Below are 20,320 nucleotides of genomic sequence, written 5' to 3'. Positions count from 1 at the left end.
TTCTTTCTTTCTTTCTTTCTTTCTTTCTTTCTTTCTTTCTTTCTTTTGTAGGAGAGAGGGAAAGTAGGAAAATCAAGTCACGTAGCTGCACATCATGACAATAGATAATAGTAAGCAGCTTTAGTGGCCTTTCCTGTCTAAGTGCTGCCACTCTCCCTGACAATATGGGCATGGTGGCTAAGAAGGATAGAAAGGAGAACCGAGCAGGACAAAGGAAATACAGATTGTAACATACTTAAAGAAATTTAGATCACTGTCTTCCCAAGGAAAACATTTTTATTAACCACCTTTGCTTTGCAGCTTTAAAAAGGCATAGTTTTCCTTGTCATCTCCTGACTACATTTATGTCAGGAAAGTGCTTCTGAAGTAAAGTGTGCTTCTGAGTTTATAAGATGTGGTGTTTGATTTGGTTCCTACTGATGTCTGTTGGAAAGTTTTTCACTAGCCTTATTAGAAATGACTTCAGGCATGGGAGTAATGAGAGAAACCTTTTTGCTTTTATATTCTCATTTAGAATCTGTTTAGGGTCTTACGAACACCCATGTACAATCTAATAATGACCTAGTTGCCATTATCATAGACAAATCCATCACTAAAGACCCATTTGTGTGCTAGTATGGGACTAGGCAAACCCTGTTAAAGTTGTAGTATTGCAGTCCAAAACAAGTAGCCACTGAACTCCTACATGTCTTCTGAGCTTTTGGAGTCTGGCAGAGTCCCAGGATTGTCTTCTACCTTTAAATCTGCTTTTGTTTATTTAGAAAAAAATAATTGATTTTTCATTGACAAAGAAGCATGAAGAAATCAGACAGATAAAGAGGCTTTGCACAAGATCTTTAGCACACCACTGCTTTTATTTAAAGCATGCTGTTGTTTCTATTTAACAGCTCTTCTGCTAAGCTCTAAACCCACTCTAGTTCAACATTCCTTTGGGAGTCCTGTTTACTGTATTTGTGGTGAGTCAGGAGGTATTTCTACCTGCCTTGTGCTTCTGGGATGAGAATTTATCTGTGGGCCAGAGAAGTGCTTTTGCCTTTCTGTATCAGGTGCCAATCTGATTTGCTCCCATCAGGTGATCAGATGCTCCTTCAGGGGTGACTTACCCTTGTGGCTGCCTCCCCGACAATCTGGCATTCCTCAACAGCAGTTATCTTCCAGTCTAGGCTGATTACCTGATGGTTTCATAGCTAATAGGTCAAAGATCTTCCATTCCAGGCCTGGGTTTGTGCACTTGCAGCCTGCAGCCAAATGCACAATTCATCATGCCCCTAATCCTGTGCTAGCTGTCTCCTGGCTGGCCCTTTCTCCCAGCTCGGTGTGTCTGTGTTTGCTAGCCAGGTGTACTGGTTATGTGCAGAGAGACAGTGCAGATACTCTCCCCAAAGCTGCACATAATACTAAATGCTAATTTTTCATTGTCAGAAGTTCAGTGGAGAATGCAGTGCTCTTTGATAGGAATTTCATTTCTTTACAGGCTTTCCATGCCATGGCAGGATTAACCCAAGTGGATTTCACCTCTTTATGCCAGTGATAGGTGTGATCCTCCTGTATGTGGTCAAAATACCCTTTCTCTGCATCTCATCCATCCAGCACACCTATGTTGAGAATGCATTGATTTGTGGTGCAATTCTGAAAACATTTTCTCTTCTTATCTTAGCTACAGCTATATTTTAACATTAGATTTTAAGAGACTGGGGGAAAATGCTGGATATACCAAAAGAAAAGGAGAGAGTGTTGTAGCTCAGACCTTTTCCTTGTTTCTCAGATAACAGACCTAGGGAAAAGAAATCAGTTATAAAACAGCAACACCCCCTTCAATTAGTTTATTGAATCTCCTTTCACCCTGAAAATGCTTCAGGTTTTTGAAGTGAATGATTTAAAGAATATAAATATGTTTTAAAACAAGCAGTTAATATTGTTTGAGGACTTTTACTCACCTTTACAACTAGGTACACACAACTGCTCTAAACTACGGATGCAAAATTTTGCTTCAAGATTCAACAGTGGAGGGGACTGTCTTAGAGGTATATTTCTATTGCCACTCTTTATCCTTCAGAATGATGTTGAAGCATAAACTAACTCCAAAGGGGGAATGAGGGAAATTGTATTTCCACTTTTGTAGGGGTCAGTCTACTTTCATTTCTGTGTGTGATGTGATATGAGGATAGTTTTACTTAGAGAAAGAAGAGGAGGTGTGGGGGAGATATCATACACATATGTATACACACAAATATTTATTAAGACAGATTATTTCCAAAGCGTAATGTTTATTGAATAAAATCAGACTTGTTAAAAGTACCCAGCCTAATTCCAGTAGTTTGTGCCATATTCAAAAAAGCCAGAATGAGCAACAAAATAAAGTACATTCCTTTTGCACTTAGCTTCCCTTAGTTCTGCTGTTTTGCTTGTGTTATTTTGATTGTCACATTCATTTTGTTTTGCTTCTTAGATTGTTTTCAGTGGGTTTTAAACTGGTGCAAAACAGGACTTCCCCACTGCTTGATGTTTTACCCAAGAATGGAACCATTGTGGAGGAAGTGTAATTAAATTCAGTTGACTGCATTTTCCCCTTCTCTTTCTTCTCTTTTAGCACAATAATGTTTTAACTGTGACAGTCAAATCTTTCTTTTATAAACCGGTACTTCTCATATAGCCAAATGGTCCTTGTCCAACACTCATCTTTCAAATCAATGGGTAGTCTTTCTGCTGGCCTTACCATGCTCGTCTGTCATTGGGAGGCTTATTTGTTTCAAGCGCTTTGCCAGACTGAAGTTTAAGCATTCAGAGGGGGCACCATGGGCAGCATGTTGTGTTGTCTCATACTCTCTGCAGTCATTTAAACTGTTGTCAAGCTTCCTCCCAAAACAACAGTGCTATGTCTCACGGCTTTCTGCCAGCAACACAAGTGATACTGGATTGGAGCTTCTATGTTTAAAGTCATCTCCTGTTTATTCACAAGCTATCTCCTTTGCTTTTAATGTGAGGCCAGGCACATGCCCACTCTTGTGGTAGGAGCAGGTCTGTTGTGAGGGTTTGCCTGAGCAAAGAACAGGTTCCAAATGCTATGCTTGGTGTCTTCCACGGCTTTGCAAAACTCTTCTTCATGTTCTCAACAAGTATCAAATGGTGTTGCAAAATGCTATACTGAGTTCTGGAGTCCCCTGTCCAGAATAAGAGCTGGTACTTCTAGCTGACTCTGGTTGTGAGGTCCCAGTGTTACGCACCATCCATGTTGAATGCAAGAGAGGGCCACAAAAGAACTGAACAAATCTAAGATCTAATATCCCTAGATTTAAGGATTTTTTTCCCTCTGCTTTATAAACTTTATATGGATGAGGTAGTCAGGATTGAGGCCCACATGCCATTGCTGTCAACAATAGAGAACACTACAGAGAAGAAAAATAAAATAACTTTTTCTATAACTTTTATGATGTTAGAAATTATTTTAGGACTTCTCTCCCTCCCTCCCTTCCTCCCTCTCTCTTTCCTTTCTTCCTTTCTCTCATCCTTCCTTCCTTCCTTTCTGTTGGAAACATCAGTGGAGTCACCTAGTCCTCCTTAGCTGAAGTATTGAACTCTGGGGTGGATAGATTTTAAGTATAATGTTTGAAGTACCTGAAAAATGTAATTAAAACCCATCAGAGTTTATCCCCTAAAAAAAACTTCTTGTTTTTTTTTTAAAAAGACAACTGTGTAGTAGGAATAGTAATAATAATAATAATAATGTCAGACTTCCTTTATTTGTTATAGAAAATGAAAGCAGATGAAGTTACCAAATATTTCTTGATTTTGAATGTTTTGTGTTGACTTGAGTATGTACAGGTGAATGCTTCCTAGTCTTATCATTACTTACTACCATGCTAACTCCTGGAAGCAAAAATATTAACCTCCTTCTTTAGAGAGTAATCCTATTGATATCTAAGTATACATTTGAGTAAAAATACTTGTTTTTTATCTTCACATAATTAAGTTCTCACATAACAAATCTCACATAATAAATGCTCTCTTATGTCCTCACATGATAAAGCACATGAATAAAGTTCCCTTGCTAAGTAGAAGTAAGCTGGATGCAAACTGTGTAGTATCAGCCCTGGTTATTTACAGGGACGCAGTGGGAAACAGAAGCAATTTCTTTCATATTGTGTGTCAAAATCCATTCAGATTTCCTGGAAGAGTCTGCTTTATTTCCACTTTATTAAATGTAGTCTTGCTTATCCTCATACCAGTTGTGTGTGTGTTTTCTGAAAGTATATTTCTCTATTTATTGTAATATGGGAATATTGTATTTTGCAGCCTGTAAATTAGATATTTGATTCGATGCAGTGGCAGAACACAAGAGTGTTAGAAAATGTCCAATTCCAGCAGGGGAAGCTGAGGGATGTTTAAAGCTTGATGCATATAATGTTTATATTACATTAAGTACTGTGTTATTGCACGGGATGCTTATTGTTAATGTCTATGGGGAGAGTCGGTTCCAAAGATTTCAATTTCTATAAACTGGTTATGTAGTTCCACCACATACAATTAGGAAGGTAGTAATGAAATGGTTATGAAGTCCCTTGGCATTCTGCAGTTGCCTTTTTTTTTTTTTTAAAAAAAAAAAGTAAATAATGTCAGCAGCATTCTGGGGGTGTTTATGTATTTATTTATTATTGATTTAAAAAAATACATTTAACATTACTAGTTATTACAAATCCAGTCTCAGAGACATGAAGGAGATAAGCTGTTTCCACATTATTAAATGCAGGATGCCTAGAGAATTGAGGAGATTTATCCTTTATATAAATATATTAAATATTAATGAATAGTGATTACAGAAATTAATTTATAGCTGCATTTAATTTTCTAATAAATTCTCATGGCTTTATTCCTTTGTTACAAAAAATGCATATTTAAATATAGCCCCTTGACAAATACCTTGGATGTCTACAGAATGATCTTGTCCACTGATAAGAGTGCTGCATGATAAGAGAGATGAGATAAAGTGGTAACAGTTTGAATCCAGTCCATGCTCTAACTGTGACTCAAGAGGAGAAGCATCTCACATCTTTGGAGGGGGAAAAAGAGGCAACATAGGAGGATTCAGAAACTTAGCGAAGGTTGTTATTTCTTACTTCAGGATACGCTTGGCCCTTTTGAGAAACAGTATCTATTGTGACCTATTTTAAAAAGCTAAAAGTGTCTGATTTACTGTTTCTTATTAATTTGTACAGGAAAATTTGTGTTTCTATGGCTGGATATTCTTTTTTTTTTTTGGGGGGGGGGGCGGAGGGGAAGAATTGCTTGCATTTATCTTGTGCAACTTTTAAACCTCATTAGCTGTTTTTTACTTTCCCAGCTGTCAATAGTATTTATTGTTTTATGGTTTATTTTTATTATTGTTTGAGCTCTGGTCTAGGCACAAAACAGCTCCAGAGGAAGGGTTGGTTCCAATTCTTACATAGATGTGTTGTGGAGGACACAATATTTCTTCTCATTTTTTAAAGTTCTAAACAAATATATTCAGGAGAGAGCTGGACTTTTCTGTTGTGTTAGGTTTCTGAGGGCTTAACTGGAAGAAACATAGGAACAAGATAGTTAAAATAGTTCTGCCATGGGTGCTTTTTTTTTTTTTTTTTCCTGTTCAAGCTTTGCCTGGATTGTTTTGGGAATAAGGCAAATGGGTGAGTCTTAATCTGAGTGCCACCGGAGAGTTATGGGAAGTTTCTACAGAGCTTGAATAGCTGAGGAGAAACAAGCTTTTGTCTCTAGGCTGACACAAACACACTCTTCTTTCCCTAAGCACAGTTAGAAATGGGTCATAATTATCCAACAGGAGAATTTTGACATTTGAGAAATAGGCTTTCAGCGATTAACTAGATTTGTGTGATTAAATGTCCTCTGAAAACTTCAGCTAACAATAAATTCATCCTCCTGTTAGCAAGACAGGGTGGTAGTTGAGGGAGACCTAGGGAAGAAGACACAGAAGAAGAAAAAAAAGGCAGATGAAGACTGTCAGCTTCAGAAAACATGGGGACTAATTCCCACCAGTTCAGTTGTGGAAAAGAAATAGCAAAACATTTCCATGCAGAAAAGTGCGCAACAGCATTGCACATAAGACAGGTTGGCAAAGGTATCTGTAATCAGGAATTGCCAGTCTCATGAGTCATTTTGCTGAGTAATTCTCACTGTGGCTAACAGTGATGGGGAAGCATGTTTATCATCCTTGTGTTAGGCTGATTTTAAACAGCAGTGGTTTCTCTTTCTCATTTGAATTGTCTGTTAGTGTCTGGTACCAATCTGAAAACCAGTGCTCTTTAAAGTACATGACAAATGCATGATAAGAGGGAATTGCCTGATTGCTAGATCGAGGGACGATAAGAGGATGTCTGAAGAAAGTATTTAAGTCAGAAGTGGAAGGAATGCAGATCCATTCTGCAGGGCACAAAAGGAGTGGCTCAGCACTCAGTAGGCTTGCCAGGACCTCTGCAGACAGCACTGTTTGCCTGTGCTCCTAGAATAGAATTTACTAGAATATAGCTTGATGCTGATGTGCCAGCCCAAACCTATGGAAGTCAATGAATGTCTGCCTTACTGACACCAGTTAACTTTGTATCACACTGTGCAAAAGTAAGGTCATTGCCTGTGTAAGAGTTCCTGGCCACCAGAATGCAGCAAATCTCTCAGAGAACACTAGTGCCTCTTGCAGAGCAGAGGAGCAAGTTTCAAGATTCAAGAGCAAAAATGAATTTTGACTTAAAAGGCATGTGTTAAATGATCTTTGGTTTATTATTTTGTTGTTGTTGTTGTTGTTATTGTTATTTTTGGAAAATCAGCAGAGGGGGTTGAAAAATCTAAGAACTGTTGAGCACTCAGAACTGGGACGAGCTCCCTGGAAAAACTCATCCCTGGGAGCAGTGTATGTGTTGGCCAACGTGTTGTTGAGTGACATGTTAACAGTGTCAGGGAAGACTGCAGACCCGTCGGGAGTCTATTGGTTTGAGCATTGATTCAGACATGTATATGAATACACAGAGCTACTCTGAATCTTATCTCCTGGCCTGCTGCCAGGTTCATTTCCAAGCTCAGTGTTTCATTCTGCCAGTCTCAGTAATCTATGCCTTTGCACGTCTGGACGTACCAACTCTGCTTGCTGTTGGTGAAATGGATGCTGTCGTCTTTGTGAGAATGCAGACAACTCCTCTGTACTGCTCTGCCATACTATTTAAAGGCAAGCAGTGTTCATGAAAAGAGGAGTTTTGGAAAAAGCTTGATCAAGCTTTTCTACCCTCTAGGGTGAACATATGAGAATCCCAAGCAGACAGAATAATATACAAAGGTATTTCCAAAGTACTACGATGTGCCTGTCTAAAAAATTGAATGCAGGGTCTTCAGTCTGGTTTGCTGTTTGGAGACATTTCCACTTCTGTCCACCAGACAAAAATCTCACCAGAAAAAAATGACCAGTCCAACACGTTGTCTGGAGAATCACCTGTGGCTGTTTGACCTGTTCCCATCAGTAGATACCCAGAGTTGAATTCTTCCTGCAGAATTAGCCAGTAACACCTTCAGTAGTACTGCTGCTTAAGCTTCCTCTCTCCACTTTGACCCTGCTCTGCCATCTGCACTGAATCCACGTGGTCAACCAGATTGAGGAGGCTGTCCTGCTGAAAAGAACATTTCTTTTGTGTTCTCCCTGATTCAGCCAATATATCATTTCTCTCAGGTGGGTCACCACACAGGTGCATGAAAAGTGAAGCCAGCACATCATGTTGTAGCAGATGCAAGGTAGCAGAAACACATGGACTAAGTGCGGAAATATATGCTGTTGTACCTTCATGCTTTTTTGCAAAGGACATGATGTTTAAACATAAAAATATACATATAGCAGGCGTTTTGTTTAACTGTCGCTTAATCCCCCATACCTGTAAGTGTCAGCATGTGACTAGTTATCCTGAAATTAAACAGAGATGTGTAGGCTCAAAAATGAACAGTAAAAGATGTTGATGCATGCCTGCTTACTCTAAAATGTGTCAGGACAAAATCTGTAAGCTCCTACCAAAGCTGGAGGATGGTCAGACTTTCACAGGGGTCCCCCTTTTGCATGATTAATTGGAGCTCCCTTGTATTCACCTGAACTGTGTGAATATGAGAGTGCAGAATTTGGCCAAATAGATGTAAATTTGGGAAGAAGTCTATCACACACGCCTGGATTTGGCTTTTTCAGGAAAAAACAAATGTTTGACCAGAGCTCTTACAGGAGGAAAAATGTTTGCAGAGTTTTTTGTCTGTTCTGAAATGTAGATGAATGTAGTGTGGTAATGACTGTAGACTGATGACAAACAAAGCAGCTACACAAAGTCCTTGGAAGAATCTAAACCACAGTAAGTCAATGATTGGAAGGACCCCATGGAGTACCGTCATTGCTGCTGAACTGACTGACAGGGATAAAAATAAATACCTTACTAATCATCCTAGTTCTAATAGAGGTTCATGTCATTTTTATTCACAGAGTATTGAGCAGAAAATCATTCAGACCACTGTTTCTGAAGGTAGCAAGGCAATGTGTTCCCACACAGAATACTTTGGGTCTTTTGTGCAAATGAGCCCTAACAGCTTGAGAGAGTGATGAGCTTTTAGGGGAAAGTAGAGGGTTAACTGGTGACACCATGGGACTAGCTGAAATGTGGTAGAGAAAACTGAATACACGGAACTGGGGCAAATTGGCTGCAAAATGGTTGTGAAAACTGTTGAACCTAGGAGATGGTTGTAAGGTCTAAGCATTTTGCACTACTGAATTGTACTTAATATGGTGGTGATGGGATCCAAGGAGCTCCAACATCCACTTGGGAGTGTTGCCGCAATCCTGCTGGATGAGGGGCAGACCATTTTAAATCCTCGTCATAGGAGCTGCTTGGGTGTCTTCCCTTGTTCAGTGTTCACTACTGTTGTGCACTCTGCAGAGGATGGGAGTTTGATACAAAATTAACTACTACTAGAAACAGTCCTTGTTGTTGGAAAGATGGGGACTGTCACTTTCAGCGCATTGCCACTTGTCAGCTTTTGCAGTAGTGTGTGGAACATGGAAGACTCTACAGTCTGTCAGATAAGTGAGTTCATTTCAAAACTTCTGACTGTGGGGCACATTTGACTGCTCAGTTTGGGATGTGAGCTCACTCCTCCTGGCCTCTGTTAGCTCTAGGAAATTAGCCCCCACCGTAAACAGAGAAGAAAGATTTCATGCTAATAATACAACCAACTGCCATCGTCACATCATTAGTACTTCTTGTCATTTATTAGAGGCAAATAATAATTTCTTGTCATTCCCTGGTGTTACAGTAAAAATGCTCTGTAATTCTGTGTTGCAAAACTGATAAAAGCTATCAAATGAGTTCCAGAAAATGAATGGATCCCAAACCTATGAATTTCCCAGAGGATGTAGGAAGGAGTTGTTAGTCTGGTTTTTGGACTTGGGGATTGGTGAAAAACAAACTATTTTTCTTAGACTGAGATTGTTTGAATGACTCTGCACCTGCTCTGGAAAAGGTTTGGGAGTTGACAAACAAAACTTGTTGGAAACAACCCCTGCTTGGTGCCTCCCTATGCTTGTTACTGTGTGATCAGTAGCAAAAATCCAGCTTGCATGCATTTCTAGTATTATGATCTTTTTTTCATTCTTTTTTATTTATTTTTTTTAACACAAACAAAAAGTCAGCTCCTAAATTCAGTGAAACTGTGAGTATTGCTCTGGTTTCTTTTCTTTTCCTCAATGGTACAAGGGGACTATGAGCTGACTAAGCATGGCTTTGGCATTTATCTTGATATTTGGCACTTCTGTCATGACCTTTTACAACTTTCAAGCATACCCCTTGAGAACAACCATAAAGTGATGCATATTAGAGAAGATCAAGTTTATTTAAATTCAATTATTGGTTTGGAATCAAGTTGTCTGTCAAAGTGTAAAGTAGAAATACTGTGAAAAACTCTTGTTCTTTGTGGAACACAATTCAGTGAGACACGATGATGTGGCATTCAAATATGAAAACTCAGTCTTAAATCTTGTGTTCCCTTGAAATAATGAAATACGTTATTTAAAAGTATATTAAATAAGTAGAATGATAACAATAACTTTATGAATTATCTACATTATTCCCACCAATCGTATGAAATTTAAATGGAAAAAATATTTCAAAACCAAAACTTTTCTTTTAAAGTACAAATTCTGTATGTCATTTTGTCCCATAGAGTGCTTTTATGCCCCCAAAGTAGTAAACCCACAAAAGAATAGGATTTGTGGTGGTTGTAATTGGACTCAGTACAGTGTGTTACAACTGGAAATTGCTAGCCCGTAGAGAATTATAAATAAAATCAAGAATTTCAAGGATGGGGGCAGGGACAAAAAAGCTGTTTTGGATGTTTTTTCAGCATGACTTTCAACCTTGCTCAGGGGGGATAAAATGAGATGATATTGGGAAGAAAACTACCTCACTAAAGCTTGTAGTTATTCCTGTTTTGAATGCTTATGCTGCCGCTCCACTGGAGGCAGATTGATCCATTTCTAGGCAATGGTCATTACATATCATTTCATACAGAAAATGCAATGCTTTTCCTTTAAGTTGTCCTCTCTGGTGGATGTTGTTATGCTGAATCTTATTGCATTATATTGTACTTTTGAAATATTAAGATATTTATATCTTTGGTAACTACAGGATAAGAGTGTGAATATGATCCAGTGTTTGAAAATATTTATCTTTGTGGAAGAGAAAAGTATCCTTTGAAGATGAGCTGTTCACATTAGGGGGAAAATCTACTTTCCATTCCAGCATGACAGGGAGAAGTATGGGGTGCCTCCAGCCTTGAGTGAGCTCTGATATGTTTAAACACTTGTGTTGGTGACAGAATCTGCCATCCCTCTTATCTGACTGACTGCACTATTCCCATTCTAATACAAAATATTTTTATTCCAAGTACAAATAAATTATCTGAAAATAATGGGTTTTAAAATTGCCTTACATTACTGCATTTGAGATTTTTTTGGTGAGCTACCTGGCCTTTAAAAATATAAGCAATTAACCCCACATATTTTGATATTATTGGAGCCACTGTTTCAAGGGTTTAGTCAAATAATTCTCATCAAAGTTGAAGAGAACAGCACAGAAAAAAAAGGGAAACTGAGAAGGCAAGGGGAGCCAAGGAATGTAACCACATCCTGAGATTGATTCTTTCATAGAAGAGGTATGTCAGGTGTCAGATGTTAAGTGTATGTATGTTATGAGGGGTCTGTATAGCCTAACTAGCAGGGTGCTGCATCATCCAAACATCTGTACACACCCAACAGAAAAAGAAGGTATCCGTCTCGTATTCTAAAGACCTGAACTCCACCATTTAAACCCATCAGAACCAAATAACCTATCTGTCACTTTATTTAGGTTTTAGTCAAAACTCATTTAACTCAACCTAAGCCACTCCCTTGACACCACCAGGATTTGGATCAGTCCCACACAAAAAGCCTTTCTGGTATGAACTACAACTGGCACTGTAAGAGTGGACAAGTGCAGCCCCAGTGAAAAGCCTTGGAGAAGAATGTAAGGAATCACTGTAGGATTACTTCTGTCCCTCAATATCCACAGACAAGGACAGTGTCAGAGGCCTTGGCCCTGGTGTGGGGTCTGCTGAGAAAACCCAGCATCCCTGCTTGCTGTCTGGGGCGATAACCTCTGGCCCCAGCACATGTCACCGCACAGCGATCAGGTGATCTTGCAAGTTGGTATGTCAGGTGCGTGCACTGTCATATGACCCAGTGTTTAAGTTCTCAAACTTTGTGAAAGACAAATGTACTTTGAAGAAACCTACTTTACTGGAAAACAGAAGATCTGTAGTTTAATGCCACAATTTGTCTCTCTTTTACTATATGACACAAAGTGAAACTTATGGGGAAGAAAGTAACTTCCATGCAAGGAATATTCATGCTGTTCTCAGCAGATATCCCTCTTTATTAATTATGTACTTGCATCTGTGCAGCTGCCAGAGCCTAGTTCTTCAGTGCCAAACAAAATCGTGTAAACTTAAAGAAAATATTTCAATTCTGGTAAAGCCTTGCAACCTCTCTAAGCCCTGAGGGTAGTACCACCCAGTCTCTCTATGCACAGAGAGACTGTAAGACCCCACAGGGGTCTTACCCAAGGAGCGTAAAGAAGCATCACTAGTGGCTCATACTTAAGTGAGTCCAGTGAGTCTGCTCACAAGAGTGAAGTTATTTGATGAGACCTTTACAGTACCAAGCCAAATACAGTTTACGGCAACACATGGCTCTTCTGTACCAGGGACAGTGAGGTCTGTCTTTCAAATGAAAGTGCAGGTCTGTCTTTCAAATGAAACTCCAAATGGAATCACAAACTGCATCATCTTATGTTGCTCATCAATGGGTTTTATATTCTGTATCTGTTTTAAAAGTAACCTGTTCGTGTTTTTCTTTCCTTTTTTTTTTTTTTTTTTTTTTGACATAGATTAATAAAGCACAGGCATGTGTTGCTACCCACTGCTGTTTTGGACAATCCTGTCTGTGGTCAATTTGCAAACAGAGGATGCTATTGCACATCATTCACCTCCCGTGCTTCGCTTAAGAATCCATAGGCTGCTGGAGCCATGCAAAACAGGCTTAAATTTGTCCTCCAAACAGTGCTCCACAGTAATCTTATCCAAAAGTGAAATGCATAGTCAGGACGTATTTCAGCAGTAAACCAAGAAAGCAGCATCAGAACAGAAACAATTTCATCGATAACAGATCATGTGGTCAGCTAGCTAAGGAGGACGAAAGAAAAAGATATTGTATCTATAAGTCTAAGTAAGCCTGTGTGTGTGTATTAAGGACTTAACTCAATTTGAAAAATGCTGCCCAAATTTGTTTCTACTGTGAGTAAAGTGTTTCTAAGCCTCAGACGAGCCATTATATTTATCCAGCATGACATCTGTTAAAATATTTTTGAATGAAGAACCTGTATGGAGCATACATAATAAGATCACTTTTGTGAACATGTTTGTATTCCTAATAGACAAGAATGGCTCATTTGGAGCCATCCCAATTTTACCCTGTTTAGGAGGTGTGCTAAATCCCAGATGAAAACCCACAAAATGTAATTAGTGGAACAAAATTTAGTGCATATGCCCCACGGCTAGTTTTTACATTGCAGCAGCTTGGCTGTTAATTTTTCTTCTTTTTCTTCTAAGTACTGAAAACAAGGGATTATCAAGTTATGGACCTAATCACATCACAAAATCAAGTATTACTTTCCAGTGCTTCCATATATATATATATATATATATATATATATATATATATATATATTTAAAAAGCAAACTATTTTTAAAGTGACCCAAATTTTTTAATTAAGAAAATAGAACAAGCAGGCTCATAAACTTTGACCTTGGATCGTAGTCTGGCAGGACTCAGCTAATGGAAAGGCTCCCACTGAAATAAAATGGTCAACTTTCTTGAGTAAAGATTTGTAGGATCTGGCTTCTGGTTCACCAAGTTTCAGTCCAAGGCAAATTTTACAGCCAAGTTATAAACATTTGAAAAATGGGGAGTGTAATGGAAATGCTGACATAACCTTAACAATAGAGGCATAAGTAAGCGCAGTGTTATAATCTGGCAGTGCCATTTTGACAGTGGTTATACGATAATGCAATCCAGGCCTGCAGCACTTTTAGCTAAACATATCAATATGAGCCTAATTTACTTAGACCTTCATGTCGTTCACATTAAAAATCTCAAAGACTCTGATATATATAGATCAAGACAGTTTCTTTCTCCCTAATTTATACCGGACAGGTGTATGTTAAAGTACACAGTAAATAGCAAGAGTATTAAATTGCTGAGGTGATGTTTCTTAAGACTTTTCTTCAGACCACCATTTACTAAACAATATCATAAGAGCTATATATCCTTCAGCGTGTTAATATGTAACCAGAACAAACAGAGGACATAGGAAAGGTGGAGAAAAGTTAGATATATAAGCAAGAAAAAGTGAGTTATTGATTTTATTGACTGGTCTCTTAACTTCTGACATTGCAATAAAGCCTTATTTATTTGTATACAGAAGACTCAATTACATAGATACATATCATTTTAACAACTGGGTTATTTACAGGAGAATTGCAGCTTCATAAATAATATAGCCCTGAATTTCTCAAGCTGATGTTTATCCATTGTTACCATTTAGAGATTTGTGGTGTCCACAGATGCTCTTTGGAAGAAAGTCATTAGAATATTAAGTGAAAACAGTGCTATTATAACAATACACATTTGAAGTACACTAACATACAAATGGTGTGCTTCCTGATGACTGAAATGAAGTCTATTACATCCTGTTTGCTGTATACACCAGTCTTATGAACAAGTCTTATGAATGTCAGCTGTACATATTATGGTAAAGGGATGGATTTTCCTTGGAGACACTTTGAATACCGTTTTAATTGAGAAGACCATAGGTTTGGACACAATTATTTTTTGTTTTTAATCTAAAAAGAGTTTTGAACCCAGACATCTCTTGCTGAGGTGCAATTTATATGACATATTGTTATCTGTATCATCAACAAGTTGTACAGAATAACAAAGGAAGCAGTCTGGGAAATTGTTAATGGAATGACTGGTTGCGATCAGAAACTCTCTTGGGACTATATAGTTAATAGTAAGCAAATATTATTTCCTCTAGGAATTCTTCATTAGCCAGCATGTGTTGTGATGTTAAGGAAAGGCAAGATGAGGAGAGTAGGAGCTTTTTGTGCCAGTGTGAGAATGCAAGGAGACATGGAGTGGCTTTACGCCAAACATGACATGGTTACCCTACAGAGCTTGAGTGCAGGTTCATTCAGCATGCAGGAAAGGCAACTGCAGAGCCCCAATTTGCAGACATTGTACCATGTCAACTGTAGTTGCCATAAAGAAGGGGGCAGTGTCAGATGATACGAAGTCTGTGACTGGAGGAAGCTGCATGCAGGTAATACCTGCCAATGCAGCCACTCTAATTTTACAAGCTTCTTTCATCTAGGACTTCTCTAAGTTCTGAGATACTAAACATACTCCCCAGGTGAGAGATTAAAAGGTCTGGTGAAGGTCTCAGAGGAACTCTGTGATGGTTAAACCTAATTTTTGCTTTTGTCAGATTAGCACCTGATTGCTCAGATTTATTATTTTATTTATTTTCAGTTATGACAGCTATATGGAAAGATTGGTGAAAGTGGTAGCTGTTTCAAACCACCCCTGTATCGAGGCAGGAAGGCAAGGAAAAGGCAGGAAAACTAAAAGAAAATATTAAGAACACAAAGGGAATCCACATCAGGTGCACTGAGCCATGCTTAGGCTGCCAAGGGATCTGACTTATCAGAAAAGTGGGCCCAGGGCCCTCTCATGCATGCATGCAAGACATCTGTCTAGAAGCAGTGTGACTGTTAGAGCGATGCTACACGTACGTACCAGCACAAGGTAGCACATGCAGAGCACCACGCAAACACAGTTGTGGGGCTTCCTCACCGGGACTGGCTGATATTGGTCAGTTAAGTATATGGGCAAAGTTCAAGTCTGTCTATATGTACCTTTAAACATTAACTTTATTTATTTATTAATTTCACATATAGCTAAATTCTTCTAAAGGGTTACTTGGGACAGAAGGTACAGCTCTTAAAGAAATATAGAATACTTTAAAAATGTTTTTTTTTTTTTGAAAGTGTTTTTATGTTTTTAGAAGGAATCAGTGATTACTTTTTGCCCAGTTCAGAATTATGTTTAGTAGGCACGTACACAGTCTGAGATCTGACATAATCCTCAAAATAAATAATACGACAAATGGAAGCTGATGCTGGTTTTGTGTTGTTGTGTAATGGAGTTAGAATAACGACAGGACAATAATATAATAGAATTCTGCAAAGCCCTCACTCTGCTTGACTTTAAGTGAAAGTAAAATCTTAGAAATGAGAGGACAATAAAATAATGCTTTGTAAAAAGGATAAAAGAATAATGTTACCTAAGTCTATTAGTGACATAAAACACTATGAATGCACTTAAATTAATAGCATCTTTTACCAGTAGATATTTTTCAATTACTGTAATGCTGAAAAAATAAACAGAACAAAAATATAAAAATGAAAAGGATGTAGGAAACTAATTTGTTTAAAAATAAGTATCTATATATAGTCAGGCACACACATATATGTGAATGCAAGCATTCTCATGGATTAGAAATAGTTTGTGTATTCCATGTAGTTTAATCATGTTAGGATGTATCGCAGTGCCCTTTCTCTCAACTCTTTCAAGCAAGTTGCCTGCCACTTTGTATTTTGGCAAAGCTAAGTCGTGCATTTTTTTTTGCCGATTTCCTTCCTGCATGACATGTTCTTACAACAGAGGTCTTGCCATGACAAGGTGTTACTAACCAGTAGGTATTTCATGCAATATGATTGTCCAGGAATACATGCCTGTTATGTATAAAGCTGTTTAATCTGTGCTGTACTCTCAAACCCCTCGTAAAGAACTAATCCAACACGTGTGAAATCCAGCAGGAGTTTGACACAAAGGCAGCATATTGCAGGAACAATGTCAAAATGTTTGTAAGCCACTCAGTCCTTTATTTAGGGTATTTTTAGTCTGTGAAAGAGCACCCTAGTGGTACCCTATCATTGTCTAGGGTAGCTCAGCTAGCTGTTTGGGTGTAGGAGGCAGATGGGATGGTATGCCAACTACAAGTTCCTTAGATATTTATTTATTTATTTGTTTATGATTATTATTTTTTGTGTGTGTGTGTGCCTGTTTTAACTTTTGGTCTACAGAGGGGGAGTGGAATGGAAGTGGGGACAACCAAAAGTCCTTGCCAAGTGTTTTAAACGTGTTCTAGTGACAATCAGGCTTGACATACCTTGCAAGATCTGGCCAGCAGAATGAATGGTCTTTAAAAAAAATAAAGTGTTTGGGAATTCCTTGGCAAAGCCCTTTGTAAATAGCCACTACAGTTGATTTCAGACAATAGCAAAGAGACAGAAGTTAGTTCAACATTAAAAAGATCTGGAGGCATGTGTACAAGAAGTTTCTGCAGCTGGCAGCCACACTTTCATTTGAAATAATGGCCCACCCTGCTGAGCCACATCATGAGGACATGCTGCAGACATCAGACAGTGCAGGCTACTTTCAAAGGGGAAGGGCTGTTGAATTTTTGTAGCTAGGAATTTCTGAAGGTACGTGTGCAGCTAAATAGGTTTATAATGTGGACTTCAGCAGCTTTGTGATTTAGCCTGATCTAGGAGCGTGGTCTCCTGCATACAGAGTCGCTACTGCTGTTAAGGTTTCCTCACAGATCTTGACTGGACTCCTGCAGCATGCCGCTCTGTGGGACAGCTCTGTCAAGAGTCTCAATAAAGTCTGAACAGCTGAACAACCTGTAATGAGACACTTGATGGAGCTGCCCCACAGGGCTGTGTAAAGAACACAGCAGAGAGTGTGAAATCGTTAAAGACACCACAGGGATGAAACCAGACAGTGAACTCAGGAGCAAGAGTGATAAACCACTGTTGCTTGACCATACTTGCTGGACAGGACACTCCAGTAGCAGTTTACATATATTGTGGGGTGCATTTCACTGAACACTGGCTCTGCTGAAGATGTCAGTGCCTGGTACTTTTACTGGGTTTAAATGAACATCTCCTCCCTTAACTGGATATTTCCCACTCACTGGACCAGACAATTGAATTCCTAAACAGGCTCTCATAGGTCTGATTGGACACTAAGCTCATCCCCTCGTCACCTTACAGCTTTTTCTTTCCAGTCCCTGGAAGCTATGAGTTAAATTTCTGTCATTAGATCAGATCAGCCCTGCCCTTTGTAAGCAAGTCTATTAAAGGAACCTCTAAAAACAAAAAAAGTCAGCCATGCTACCCTTCTATTCCCCCCAAAAGCCTAAATTGCACACTAGAGGCTGCCTACACGTATTGCCAGGCATTCACCAGCCTGTAGTGCCAGCAGGCAAGCCCCATAATACCTAAGTTGTGCAAGGTTCCCCAGGCAAATATCAATGTATATATCCTTATAAGATACCATCACAGTGTGCCTTATTTGGGGGAAGGTAGGGGAATCAGATTGGGAGGGTGAGTGTCAGGAAATTGTCCTTTTGGTAGAAAGCCCAACTTGTCCCCTACCCTGTCAAGAACAAAACCACCCACGCAGATAAATGCTGTAAAAACCGTACAGAAATGTTAGTTAGCTACAGAAAGACAGCAAACTGTGGCAGTTGTTCCAAAATAGATCTTTTTAATGTGCTCACTCTTTGGCATTTAGTAAGCTGGCAGGGATGGAAAGAAAGGGAAGTTTAATTTAGAGAAGCCTCCTGCCCTTCTTAGCTAGGGATCAGCTGCCCAACATGAAATAATAATGCATTCAACTGTCCATCTTCAGGTAAGTAACCTTTATCATCATTGCATTCACCAGCACTAACAGCAAACAGTGAGTATGAAATGTTGTATGAATTCAGGGAAAACTGATAGGGTCTTTGTGACCTTAATGTGATTATATTTGTGCTAATGCATACAGTAGAAAAGAAACTAGAACTCTCAATATGAAGGGTCCAATTCATAAAAAATGTAGGTACCATTAACAAGGGATTTTTATGCACTGTACTTAGGGGGTGAAAATAGAATGAGTCTATTTTGAATAAAGAACATACTTTTGCAATTATATTCCTTTACTTTCTCTGTAGTGGCTATGCTCCTTTTTTCACATGAAGTATCTAAAGTGGGAGAATATACACATAGGTACCCATAGGATTTTTTTTGCAGTTGCAGAAAGGAAAAAGAAGAAAAGACAATGAAAAAGGAGCAAAGATAGAGACGTGAAAGAAAATTTGAGGCAGTTGGCAGACCTGGAATTTTGCATTGTCAATGATTTTTGTGCCTTTGGTAGTTTTTTTTGTTTGTTAGTTTGGTTGGTTGGTAGTAAATATAACTGGTGGATGCCCTTGAGAAGTTCTCTGTAGCATGAATCACTTTAATAGCTTTATTTTCATTATAAACAGTTGTGAAGGTTTAATGTTGTCAGTCTTTATCTGGAAAGATGCAGATGTGTAAATACAAGCACATCTCTATGCATATAGGTAATGAGCACAGCCATTTCAACTACCTTATGTGCGTTGCTGGAAATGATCCTTTAGGAGGAAATATCCCCAGGGAGCAGGCAAAGGCAAGGGTTTGTGCACCGCTGGCAGACTGATTCTGAGCTCGGCAGTGTTTTTGGTAGCTTTGCTGTAGCAACTGTGTGGCAGTTTCAGATAAGTATAAAACTGTGGGGTTTTACTTAAGCACTGAATGATACAGTCAGTAAAGCAAATCTGATCTATTCATTCGTCTAAATCAATCAATTTTAAAGGCAGGATTTTTAGCTTTTCTATACAAGATACTGCATTGACATATGTGTCAGTATGCTAGATCAGTATGGTGTTTCCTTATCACACTACAAACATTTTAAAAGGTAAACTAGAAGATTTTTGTACATAGGTAGGGAAGAATTAAGAGTGAATTAAGTTATGTAAGTTGAGACAAAGGAGAAAAATTGACATTGTGGAAAACAAGCACACTGCTTGGATGTGTTACTATATGATCAGCAGTACAATAATGGTACCAATAGTTGTAACATTGCTAGGTTTCAGAGTTGCCAGGTGCTGCTGGTAACTCTGCACAAGCCCTGGTCTCCTGTTTGGTTTTCTTTGTGATGCTGAAATCACTTCCTAAAAATAAAAGCTCAGAAGCAGAGGTCAGCAGGAAAAGGTGAATTGCTTACCGATCTGTGGGTTAACTTGATATAGAGAGAAGTTTGATATGATCCAGATGAGTGAATTATATGCCACATCTTGGTCACAGACTGGAATAAGACAACTATCTGGCTACTAAATTAAATATGAGAAGTCCAAGCTTGAATACAGACCTTTCAATGAGGGATTCATTAATCTCATTTACTTTCAGAGCTTGATTTTCTTTGCTAAGGTTACAGGAATATCCTCTCTCATAACCACAGAATAATACCAGTGTAAAACAAATACAACATTCAGCATAAAATCAGAATTTTATCTCCTGCAAGTATTGTAAAATTTGGATGTGTTTGTGAAATTCTGTGTAGCAATCTGATTAGTAATGATGAGGTGATTTGGAAGGGCTTCCTGCTACATGTCCAAACTCTGAGGCAGCAGGAAAATAAAAACAGTGAAATTAACAGCTGCAGTATGTTGCTTTGTGGCAGAGTGAGGATTGTTTGGAGAGGATGTTACTTTTTTTTTTTTTTTTTTTTTTTTTTTTTTTTTTTTTTATT

General features: G+C 38.6%; 1 protein-coding gene across 3 annotated transcripts in view; it reads left to right on the top strand.

Moving 5' to 3' along the window:
* The window catches only part of POU6F2 (POU class 6 homeobox 2), a 311,497-nt gene that overhangs the window by 92,053 nt on the left and 199,124 nt on the right, over positions 1–20,320 (top strand). The gene's annotated exons all lie outside the window — the stretch shown is intronic.

This window comes from Oxyura jamaicensis, chromosome 2 (genome assembly GCF_011077185.1).
Source record: "Oxyura jamaicensis isolate SHBP4307 breed ruddy duck chromosome 2, BPBGC_Ojam_1.0, whole genome shotgun sequence".
Classification (NCBI taxonomy): domain Eukaryota; kingdom Metazoa; phylum Chordata; class Aves; order Anseriformes; family Anatidae; genus Oxyura; species Oxyura jamaicensis.
This window is presented reverse-complemented; position numbering and strand designations above follow the sequence as displayed.